The sequence below is a fragment of the Epinephelus moara genome, chromosome 16 (genome assembly GCF_006386435.1).
Source record: "Epinephelus moara isolate mb chromosome 16, YSFRI_EMoa_1.0, whole genome shotgun sequence".
Taxonomy (NCBI): Eukaryota; Metazoa; Chordata; class Actinopteri; order Perciformes; family Serranidae; genus Epinephelus; species Epinephelus moara.
Genome location: NC_065521.1, coordinates 10,894,404 through 10,907,204, shown reverse-complemented (window position 1 = coordinate 10,907,204; position 12,801 = coordinate 10,894,404).

Here is a 12,801-nt window from a genome sequence, read left to right as displayed (position 1 = left end):
GAGGAGCTGGAAAGCATTGCTGGGGAGAAGGACATCTGGAGTGCCTTGCTCAGCCTGCTGCCCCTGATAAACTGATGAAAATGGATGGATGGAAATGCTTAAGTTACTAAATTTGAGCAAATGACTAAAGGCAAAAAATAATTCACTGTCTCTCTGGACACACAGAGATTTGGTGAAGAGCTCCGATGTCCACAGGGTGCTTGAAGTAGAACTGTTGTTCTCTTGCATTATAAAGGGGTCAGTCAAGGTGGTCCAGGCATCTGATCTGGATGCCTCCGGAGTGCCTTCCTTTGGAAGTATTCTGAGAAGGTCCAACACCCAGAACATGCAGGAGGGATTATATATCCCATCTGGCCTGAGAATACCCCAGAATCCCCAGGAAGATCTGGAGGATGAGGCTCAGGAGAAGGTCGAATGAGTTACTCTGCTCAACCTCAACCCAGTAGACGGATGGATGGATGGATGGATGGATGGATGGTATTTAGAATTAAGCATGCTGAAATGATGAGAATTCTGTATGCATTGCAGTAAATGATCAAACAATGAAATGTAGGCTGTATGTTTGGCTACTGTTACGGATTATGCGTGCAGCGGAGCGAGCACACAATCACGGCCACTTCCCAATCCCTTTCATCCTTAGTCATGCATCGGTGTTCTCTTTGAGGGGGTGCCAATAAGGGGCGAGGGCAGAGGGTCCACCGATATAACACAAAGCAGCAGAGCAGAATATGGCAGGAGCGATTGGGAAGAGAAATGATGAGGAGGAGAGGAGAAGAGGAGGAGCAATATCGTTAGCATGGGTGTTGGGAGTATGACCCAGTTACGCACAATGCCTCAAGGGTGGAAATGCAGGGGACAGACAATCGTGCAAACTCACATGCCGACACACACACTGCCACGGCCATATTCTGCCAAGGTCCAGACAAGTTCTACAGAAAAAAGCAAGACCAAATACAACAAGTCTGGACATTCTGAGGTTAGGCAGCGACAGATAGAGCCAGGCACGAGTCTGAGGCTTTAGCACACACAGAGCACGAGGCTGAGCAGTGACAGAAAGATCTGAGGCCACACACCATCACACTGGATTTTTGCTTTTCGTGACCTACATTCACCGTGTTGGAGGAATTAAGGGTTTGTTGCAGACGCGTTCTCATGACTGACAAGCAGACACAGAGTCCTGTCTCCCTCTGTTTCTCTGCCCTGCGGTTTCCCCTCAGCTGAGTAAGCTGTAGCACTGTTATGTATGCTGTATATGAGGAGATGAAAGAGAAACTTGAGAGGAAAAAAAACTTGCAAAGCACAGTGGAATCACAAGAAGCGAGTCACCCTCAGAATCCCATCCCTGCAGGGTAAACTGAATTGAATTCATTAAAACAATGTGACGAAGCGTTCATCTCGACAAATGGAGATGATGAGGGTGACAAAGCACTCTCCCCGACACTCCTCTCCCATCAATACCAAGAGGCATCAGTGTCACTGTCAGCAAGCGGTGGGCTGAATCTGTCTTTTGTCAGGATGTCAAATGGGAAACATGTTCCAGTCGGCTGCTGAAAGACCTGCAGTTAGGGCTGTTTTAAGGAGGCGTATCACTGCATGAGTGTGTGGTTTGGTTAACGCGCCAGATTGACTCCAAGCTGACGCTCAGAGGGCCGATTCTCTCCCTTCAATCCTCATTTCTGCTGCTTTATTGTTATAATAAGGGACAATGGGCAAGCACTGAACAAAGGGGAGAGGAGAGATGACGGATGGCAAATGTTTCCTCAAGAGAGATGGAGAAACATCTCCAATTCTAATGGGACAGAGGACTGCGGCTGGGGGTCAAAGCTGGGTGAAGCTCTGCAGGGAATAAAGGACAAAGTGTGTGTAAAGGAGGAGGGGAGACGGGGGTAGATTTTGGGTTATGTACACCGTCACAGTCCTCACCTAATTTCCATAAATGAATCAGGGACGCGTGCCCTACTGTGTTTGTGTTGTACTGGCAGCTGCTGTCTTGTTTGACAACATCTTCACAACATGTCAGCGAGGGAGTAGCTTCAACACATTTGTTTCTGTCTGAAGAGAAAAATGCGTTTAATCGTCTGTGAGGTTGCTTTGGATGTATTTCTGGAAAATCTGCCGCACACCAATCATGTTTGTGTTTCTTTGTGTCAGATGCTTTTCCAGAAATGAAAACTGAAAGCCAACTGGTCGGGCAGAATGTGGCTAGTTAATGATATTGACAGACAACGGCTCTCACAAGAAGCTGGAGCTTTCACTGACGCATCTGTGTTAACCATTAAAACCTGGTAGAAAAACAGGAAAGGCAATGAACTTAAAGGAAATATTTCACTAAGTGAGTATCATTAACTAATTTATTATCAAAAAATTATATCTGAAGTCTCAACTTTCCAGTAAAAAGTTATTTATTTTGATAGGTAATTGAAGCATTTATATATATTTCCACTTTGATTCCTGCAAATACCAGACATACTGCTGGGCGTCTTTTAGCCCAGCAGTATGGTGTTTTAGTCGACAAGTATTACTAAAAACAAGCTTTTAGCTTTGTTTTTAAGTCTACAGTGAATAAAAAGTGTTGAAACACACATCAAACACACAATCACATGCTGGTGATTGCAGTGCATGCTTGGGTAAAGTGTTAAGGGCTGAAGAAAATGCAAATGTTCCACCCCAATGAAATATGGCCTGGACCAGTTTCAGCAAGATAAACGCTTGGCTTTGTTTCAATTTCAACTGACAAATACTGTGTATCAGCTTTGGTTTGCTTTTTAAAGTGCTTTCATTTTCAAATGTTATGCAGCCAGGGAGAATTTGTCTGCCTCAAACGTCTGTCTGGTGCTGCCATCTTGTGGACATGTAAGACATTTCCAATTAAATTAACATACCTATGATAAAGGGTCAGTTCACACATTTCTTGTTCATCCATCCTGGTATCTAGCTTTGCAGACAGTTTTATTGTAAATGTTTTCCTGACGTGTCACATTCAACGTCACAGATATGCTGGTGTTGCATCAAAATGCTTTCCCCTGTCAAATAGTGTTTTCCTCCTGTTATTGCGTAGTGCCCCCCTCAGTGGTTAGGGTTAGGGCTGAGGTTTAGGGTCAGGTTTAGGGAGTGAGAAACACATATCAACGAGAAAACAGTCTTCAAGACAACACCTGAAAACAGATTAGTAGACAGTAAAGAATCTTTCTTACTACTTATATATCTCATACTTACTCAGTCTGTCTTTCAAACTTGGTGCCAACTAAATTTTGAATGATTTTCGAGCGCTGCTTGGACAGAGACAGACGGTACTGTGTGGCAGCCAGTCATTGCAGTGCGCCAGCAAAGGGGCTAAAATTACAGCGTCTGCCTGGGTATTTCCATCAGAGCTGATCAAAGCTGATTGGAGCCAATAAATATGCTTGACCACTCCAGAGTCATTTGTCCTGGGAATGAATTGATTATAACCTTTCCCATAAAATAAAAGCCAGATTTTAATGGACGTTTTTTTTTTTTTTAACAGAGAAAACTATCCACAGTTTTCATTTTTAAGTAGCAAAAACATATTGTAAAAATGTTCCATTTGGGGCATCGGTGGCTTAGTGGCAGAGCAGGCGCCCCATGTACAAGGCTGTTGCCGCAGCGGCCCGGGTTCGACTCTAGCCTGTGGCCCTTTGCTGCATGTCACTCCCAGTCTCTCTCTCCCCCCCTTTCATGCTTGTCTGCCCTATCAAATAAAGGCTAAAAATGCCCCAAAAAATATCTTAAAAAAAAAAAAATCCATTTTAAGTAAATGTCCTGCATTCTAAATTAACTTAAGGCTGTTCATTGTTTGGTTTGATGACCTGCAACTTTGATATTTTGGTTCATTGTTACTGCTCTTCTTATCGTTGTTTCCAGATGCAGCAGGCAACTGTTTTCAGTAAACAAAAAGAAAAAGATGAGGGAGTCATTTTTTTATCACGGTAATCCCTTTGAGGGAATTTTTTTTTTTTCTTCTTCTTAATTTTACACAAACAGATAGACCCCAAATACACACATGCACATCCAGAGTCTATACATGTGCATCAGGATAGGATGGCAACCCAAGCAGTTAGGGGCCTTGCTCAAGGGTGCCTCAATAGTGTCCAGTTACCAGCCAACACGCTGTATTTGGTCCAAGGTGGACTTAAAGAAACAGTGTGTAACTAGGACTGAGGACTGCAGATTGCAACCAGTTGAAAATTCTCCCATGGGTAAGCATAAACTCCCAGGTAGGATTTTTCAGTGTTTATTGTTCAGGAGGTTTTTACCAAGAGCCACATTATCCCCAGAGATCTGGGCTACTGTAGAAACATTGGCAGTGCAACATGGCAGACTCTGTGGACGAGGACCCGCTGCCTATGTAGATACAAACAGCTCATTCTAAGGTAATAAAAACACAAATATTCTTATTTTCAGGTGATTAAACGCCTTAGAAATCTTTGTTATTATAGTATATGCCATTTCTGCCAATATATCCCCCTTAATCTTACACACTGGACATTCAAACCAGTGAACTCTTCAGGTTCCAAAGCAAAGACCCCAAGGACCAAGCTACTGCCAAGAAAGCTCTGTCTTTGCCTGGGTCCAGACCTTGGAATCAACCCACTCCACTGAGTTGACTGATCCATCTCGCTTTGTGACATGAAACAGCTGTTACTCGGTTAAAACAAAAACAACTATCCAATGAGCACCGCAGGGAGGGACTAACGCTGTTATCAAGCTGTTGTAAAGCAGTGGTCAAGCAGTGCACCTGAACTACAGAGAAGGAATAACAAGAAAGGCGAGTGCTATAGACAAGATGCTGCTATCCAGGCTGTTCTAAGCAGAGTCCTGCACGGGTCCAGTTTTCAAGATCCGCCCCGACCCGACCCGGCGACGTACAAACCCGCACCCGAACCGCAAACCCACGCATCAGGCCAATTAGTACCCCAACCCGGTCCGACCCGTTGAAACACGACCCGCAGCCCGACCCATAACCCGGATTTAAAGTAATCATTTTGGGTCATATTGGCTGAATATTGAACAGCATATCGCCACAGTTAAGGTGCCAGTAAGTAAACAACGACCTGAATGAAGCAGCTCTCACAATAAAAACCTGACTTCAGCTCCATCATCAACCCTCTGTGTTCTTCTCCCATACGAGTGTAAAAGCACTCGTTTGTTACGTTTAATGCTTTTAAACTTTTAATCTATGTAAAGGAACTTTACATGTGTAATAATAGACTTACTTTCTGTCCAGAGCGACGTTCAGCAGTTACGAGCCGTCACGTGTTTTTAGAATCCATCGAGGAGAGAAGTAATCCATCAGGGAAACACTTCAGAAACATTATAAAGTGATAGTTGTACGTTTTATCCACTTATTTCTCAAATACCTAAATAATTATTTACTGTTTTGGAAGCGGCGCTTGTTAGACGGTGGCAGCCACGGTGATTCTGTCGTCCAATCACAAATTGCGTTATTAGATGGTGAAACACGTGTAAACAGCTGAACCAATGACCGTTGCGAAATAGCGGAGGCGATCCTCAGAGAGTAAATAATGACCAAGATAGTTATCAGTAGTTTACCAAACTAATAACTGATGTGTTTATCTAAAACCCGCGATCCGTTTACCAAACTAATAACTGATGTGTTTATCTAAAACCCGCGATCCGACCCGCATGCTATTTTTTCCACCCAGATCTGAGCCCGGGAAAAAATGTTTTTTTAAAAACCACCCGCAAATCAGCTGTTTTTGCGGGTACCCGACCCAGTGCAGGACTCTGGTTCTAAGTCAACATCTCTTCTAAGTATCACCCAACATCGTAGTTTGTTTAACTTCATTCAGTTTAACTTTTAAAACCCTGGCAAAACCAGTATGTTGGCATGGCTACATATCAGTGTAGACTTAAAATGATGTTAGATTCAGGTAGATACATTGGCCTCTTGTGATTGGTTAGGAAAATTGAATCCCCCTCCCCCATTGAAACCAGTTAAAGTGGGGTCAATGTCTGACCGAACATTCGGTTTGGAGGAACTTGTTTTTTAATTTATTTGCTAACATTAACCCAAGAAAACGTGAGCGAACATTCCGACCGGTTCATCACAAGACCGGCTGTATGTTTTATGAACGAGCAACACAGGGTTAAATGAGCTAAATGGGTGATTTTGGCCGCTGCCTTGGTTAGTGTGTGTGTGTGTGTGCGCACGCACGCATGGGAGTCATCCCTGCAAAGTAAACATTGCAGCGATGAAGTCAATGTTTACTGACAGTTACTTATATCTTGTCTTTTCACTGTATTAAGATCAGATTCTGCAGGTAAAATTACAATAATAAGGTGACTTGACTTGGACTTGACTTGACTTGACTTGACTTGCCCAAGAAAAAATGACTTGGGACTTACTTGAGACTTGAAGGTTAAGACTTGAGACTTACTTGAGACTTGCACATGTGTGACTTGGTTCCATCTCTGCTAAAAGGAGAGACAATATTGGACTAACCTTCTCTTCCTTATCATAACATCATAGATTCACATTGCAACTGAAAACTTAGCTAACGTTAGCTAGCTAACTACATAGGCACCTACAATATGTGCAACTTACTTCAATGCAGGGTTTCCCCCAAAGTTGTTAGGCCAGGTGGCAATGATGGGGCATGGTGTGGGCCAAGAAACAAGTGTCTTTTTTGATGTGGGCCAGCAACAATTTCTTTTGATTTTAATGGTAACAATGCAGCTAAGTTAAATTAAAATACGTTTTTTTATGTGTAAAACGCAGCATTTGGTCTCATATGCATCATATGGAATATAATGCAGATTTGCTGTGTCTTCATGTGAGTAAAATAGGAGGACAAAACAACATTTTGCATAGGGCCCCCCAGAAAGCTAGAAACGGCCGTGCTAGCTGGTGTGTCTACTGGACAAGTCATGGGGAGAGGAGCTACATGTTGCCAAGGACAAAATGAGATGGAGAGATCTCATTGCAACCTTAAATCACACTGGATGAGAACAAGACCATACCTAACGCTAAGTTTTTAATGTTGTGACATAATTTGTCACACATTGTAAATGTAAACACTTGCTGCTGACTCACTTACTGTAACTTAACCGTTAAAATCAAACAGTCTAAGGCCCTGATAACACAGAAAGCATTTTAGCAACTAGGAGCGGCTTTTTGTTATTGATTTATTTAATTAAGCTTTTTTCACACTGTTTTTCCATCGCTACACGCGTCATGTTTCTCTGCTCTAGGTGCCTGCCATTTTTGCCAGAGCACTCTGAAAAAAACTTGAACTCAGAGTGAAAAAGCGCCCCCGTCATCTCCACTTCCCATTGTCCAGTCAGATAATTTTTCGAGGTGGACCTTCTGTGGTGGTCTCAACAACAAATTCACAGTTGGTAAACAATTGAGGAGAAACTGGTGGTGCTCAGTCGCTCTGCGGGACCAGTGGACTCCCTGTAGTTAGTATTCAAGGTTGTTATGCTGGGCCTGACGATAGACAACAGGTTGTCAAACTGCTCCAGAGTCATCCTAAAATATGCCTGGACACAGTCATCATCAAGGTGAAGCTCCTGGACCAACTGGTGGTACCCCCCATGATCCACTCAAATTTTAGCGTCTCATGTATCTACACAGATCTCCGTTTCCCTGAGCCTAACAAACTATTTACTGACAGCCTCGCACCCTCAACCAGAGCTATAGCAAGTACCCTCTGCCTGTCCGTTTTAGGTACTAGCTACTAATTACTGTGAAACAAATCAAATTAAAAAAAAAAAATAGTAGATTGATTAAACAGGAAGGCTATGTTAAGGAGGTGATGGGGTGGTTGCCTGGCAACAATAAAAAGGCGCAGCAAGCGTTTTTTTAGTGGTAGCATTCCATTAAAATTTTTTTCATGTTTTGCAACATGTAAAATGTTTTCTGTGTGTGATCGGGATGTTACATTAGCTAACTGGGAATATTAACATTATTACTAGCAGGCTTACCTCACTGACTTAGGTTGGAATCCCTGTTAGCTGCGGCTGTCATGAGGTCAGAGGCTGGCAGCTCTATGTTGTTTGCCTCTGTGTGTGTGTGTGCGTGTGTGTGTGTGTGCAGCCAGTTTCATTTTCATCGGCATTCATTCTAAGTTTAGTGGGTGTTTTTCTTGAAGTTGTAATTTTAAAAACATCTTAGTCCAGGCAGAGGTTCAAATTAGGCCGGGTGGGGTGCCAGCTTTGCTACTGAGGTGCTCCTCCCATGCTCTCCCCCTACACTAAATCCACGCATTTAGAGCAGACTCGTTGTTAGGAAGGTATAAATGGCAAATGTAGTGGAGTAAAAAGTAGTTTACTGGCTCAAAAATATACTTGCACAGGGAGTAGAAGTACAGTTTAAAAGAAGAGAACATGAAAAGTACTCGTCCCTCAAAAATATACAGTTGTACTCATGTGCGTTATTTGTGATGCGTTACCCCTGGATGGAAAATAAAAACAGTTCCTTAAAATATTAAATATAGTGTAGTAGTTATAAACAAACACAAACAAAAAACAGTTTTGTTTCTGTAATTAAGTAAAAATTTCCCTTTTTTAATACATAAAAACTAATAAAATTTGGACTTTTGTTTCTTTTGTACAAGGCAGTAATAATTCTGGCTAAAATGGGCTAATGACAGAATAGTGTAGCAAGGCTCAATTTTATTAAGTATGTTCATAAAGCCTGCATTTTCCACGACAGAGTAGGGTCTTATATCCGCATGTATAAATGTTATGTTAGCAGTTCCTTAAGTGATTTCTTTTGCTCTGTTGGATCGGTTGGGAATGGCTGCCTAAATGTTGCTGGGATAACATTAGCTTGTCTGAAACTAAGAGCTCACATGTGACCCCTACGACTCTGCAAGGGTTCCCACCCACACAGGGTTTAAAGCCTGCAACTTCGTACCAGTCATTTAGAACTGAAGAATCTTCTTGGATGAGAGGCGAAACGTCTTCAAGAAACGCAAGCAAGTCCAGTTGCCTACGATATAGCACTTAGGGTTAGCTTGTAGCTTGTGTGTTGCTCCTTGATTTTGTCTAGAGTCCCACCTTTTGATACACTGAGATGATGTCGGTGTAAATTAGTTGATATATTTGAAGTTTTCCCAAAGATGGAACCTACTGTCATGTAGCAGATCTGACATAACCTTGGTTTTTTCATCCTCCTCTGTCACCATCTCCCTTATAATTCACAACAAAACCAAAGAGACTCCAACACCAGACCTGTAGGTTATTGGAGGATCCAATTTTTTCCAATAATAAGATGAACATATTGTTCGTTTTGTAATGCCCACCAAACCAAAAGCCTCATACCGAACTATTCAATGCAAATAGGCTACATGTATTGTTACACCCCTAGCACTGATGTTAGCTCGCACTGGATCATCTTGACACTTTTTGGATAAACCAGCAAAACTGTTACCAAAAGTTTTTTATTCCAAATCTTTGCCTTAACCCTAAGATTAAACCTGCAGGAGACCTACCTTTTTTTTTTTGATTATTGATTTTACAAAGAAAAACTTGAATTTAGCTCCTTGTACTCTTGGCATGGCTCCACCCGCAACTAAATTTAGACTTCCCTGCAGTTTTTCAAATGACATCTACCTGACTGCTGATAAATTCTCAAATTGACCATCATAATAACATTATATTAAAAAATATGTACAGCTCCACAGTACTAAAATATATAGACATTTAGATGGACTATATTATGTCCAACAACAACAATAAGGGGGGTCTGTGTTCTGACATCAATGTACATTCTTGCATCAATAGATGGCCAGCCCAAACAGGTTTACAAGGCTTAGGTTTGTTGCATTTATTTTCCTGTTTAAAGGTTTGTTTTTTGTTGGGTTGCCTTATCTGCTGTTAGGGTCCAAGCCAAGGATAGAGGTATGTTGTAAAGCAGTCTAAAATTGTGATTCGTGATTTTGTGTTTCATAACTAAAATTTAACTGAATTGAAGGCAGACTATCAATTTCCATGCATACAGGTGTGAGACCACAAATTATAAAAAGAAATATGAACAGATTATTCTGTATGCCTTCATACTTGTAGTGTGTCTTATTCAGTCTAGTTTGCCTAATTTTCAAGCTTCAGCATTAAAACAAGTCCGTACTTTGCCACTAAGTCCAACTTCTCATTTTCACCAAACCAAAATAATTAAGGATTTTTGTTCTGCATTCTTACAGAGGTAAACACAGTAAAGTGGAAAACTCATGAATATACACTCAGAGCAGCGGCTGAGACAGTGACAGAGCTTGCCGGGGCATGCACTCCTACATCCTGCAAAACTACACCCATCCGGGTCAAACATAGTTTTTAGGGAGTCCTGAGAAATCACATTGAGCATATCAACTTTGTAAGAGGATACCATGTCTATACCATGTCTATGTTTTCAGCTTGTTTTGCTGCCCCCAAGTGACTTCAAATATCTAAACATTCAGTTTTAAGTAAACTGACATTCAGTATTAGCTGAAACATGTACTTAATCATCATAAATAAAGGTACTTTTTATGTAAGTAGAATGGGGCCGGTCATTATACAACATTTTACATTACACTATTTGATTATTCTTGCATGGTGTGGGAGCTAGCATGGCAAGCAGACTAACGGCAGCAGTCCACAAAGTCTTTAAATTATAATGCTTCATCAAACCCTTTACTGTCATGAACTTCTGCCGCTGAGCCTGGAGAAGCAAAATCTAGCAATGGGCCAAGAGTTGACGCTTTTGGATGTACACACTCAGAACTGTGTTTATTATGAGAATAGACCTCTCTAAAACTGTTTAAACAGGAAGTGAACATTAAAACCTCCATGAAGGCAGGATGTTTTGCAGAGCTCTTAGACTACATTATATTTAGCTTTGTGTACCAAATAAACTTGCAACTGAGTGTATTGTAAGGAAAATCATAAAATCATGAATGTAGTGAAGATAAAAGTATTACATGTGCCTCTGAAATCTGAGTTGATGCAGCAAAGTTTAGTTATTGTACTTAGTTACTTTACACCACTGTGGTTTAGGAGACATTCCTTGTAATACAAGCATTGTCTGGTTATATAAAGCATAAAGAATTATAAACAGGATAATAATTCATGAGCCCATTCCTGCCAAATGACACTGTCACTGAATGTACTTTGGCCTGTGTTGGTGGAAGGAAAGCAGACTGTGAACCCAGGCAGGCTGAGAGAGCTAAGAGTGCATATTGCGTATGCTTAGGATTTTATAACACAATGTTAGTGTTAAACAGCGACACAAAGGCACCTGACTGACCTGTCAAATACCACAGCTGTGGTGTGCTACATTCCACTCTACAGATCAAATAATACAAGTATATTCTGAGAACACATTGTAAATGGAAAATCTGATCACATAAAGTCACGTTAAGTCTATCAATATCTTTTAAACTCACAGAAACAACATAAATAAGACTCAAAAAATACCAGTTGGAGTCGCTGAAGTTTAGTCATACCTGCAGAGCTGCTGTAGTCTGGATAAAGTAAAATCAGAGATTTCATTCTTAAAGCTACAGGTGGTGAAAAAAAATCAGTCACAAGGACATCCCTCCTCCCCTCCTACTGCCTCTTATTCCTTAGAATCACATTGTGGAGCAGCAGCAACAACCAATTAGAGCCGAAGAGTATGGGGTGCTGTTTGTAAAGTGGCTCACGCTGAAAATAACATCAACATTTTGCTACATTTAGCTTCAAACAGTGTTTAAAAAAGTGTTGTGAATTTTTTAACATCACCTTTTACCACATTTACAGAAATATTTGTTCACTTAGAAATATATTAAATAGTTAAATCTAAATATTAAATGTGGCACCTAAATGTTAAATGTTAAATCTAAATATTAAATCTAAATCTAAATGCTAAATCTAAATCTAAATGTTAAATGTTAAATCTAAATGTTCTGGGTGAAACTAAATATTTAGCTAATATGCAAATTCACACTGCCGGTCACCGGAAGTACCAAAATAAAAGCTCGAGATGGTCAGACTGTGTTTATAGTATCAAATAACAAATTAAAACCAACTTATCTGGGGAAATGAACACTTGAACATACATTAGCGTGATAATAACTACCTAAAATAACAAAAATTGGAAAAAAGTGTACTTTGAGTTGTTAGTGTCCCTTCGGAGGGAATCACCTTGTTGTTTACAAATACTTCCGGGTAGAAAACCAGCAGACTTTAGCTACATATATATATGAATATCTCACATTTTTCACGTCACTATATCACCGTTTAGACTAATCTGATGTTGGTAAAGTCTATAAATACAATGATTGAATGGTTATCGTAGATTAGCGGGGGTAACCGTTAGCTGTTAGCCCCTTTAGCGGTGTCTGTAATGACTCATTAACTCTAAATGGTCCGTGAAAAAAAATATTTTTTTCCAGCGGATGTCTTAGTTACAACATGATTGAGCTAGCAAAGCAGTTTTGTGTTGCTATGTGTGGTATTTATTCAGTTTTGGGAAATCACGATGTCTGGAAAGCATGAGTGGCCGCAGCTGACAGGGTCAGCTAAAAGCTAGTCTGAGTGGCCGGAAGTTCGCTGCATAGATCAGCCTCTCATTGGGCAGAATGAGCCACCCGCTGAAGTCCTGCCCTACCACCTTCGGTTGTGCAGCAGTTTTCAACTGTTTTCAACATGTCCTTTACTAACTTTTGCGGTGTTTGATCTTGCGGGGATGTAGCCATTTTTCTGCCATGGTTCGCGTCCTGTAGGCGATATTTTTGTGGACGTGTTACACCAAAACCTATTTCCCCCCGGCAATATTTTTGCAAGTGCACCGTTGCT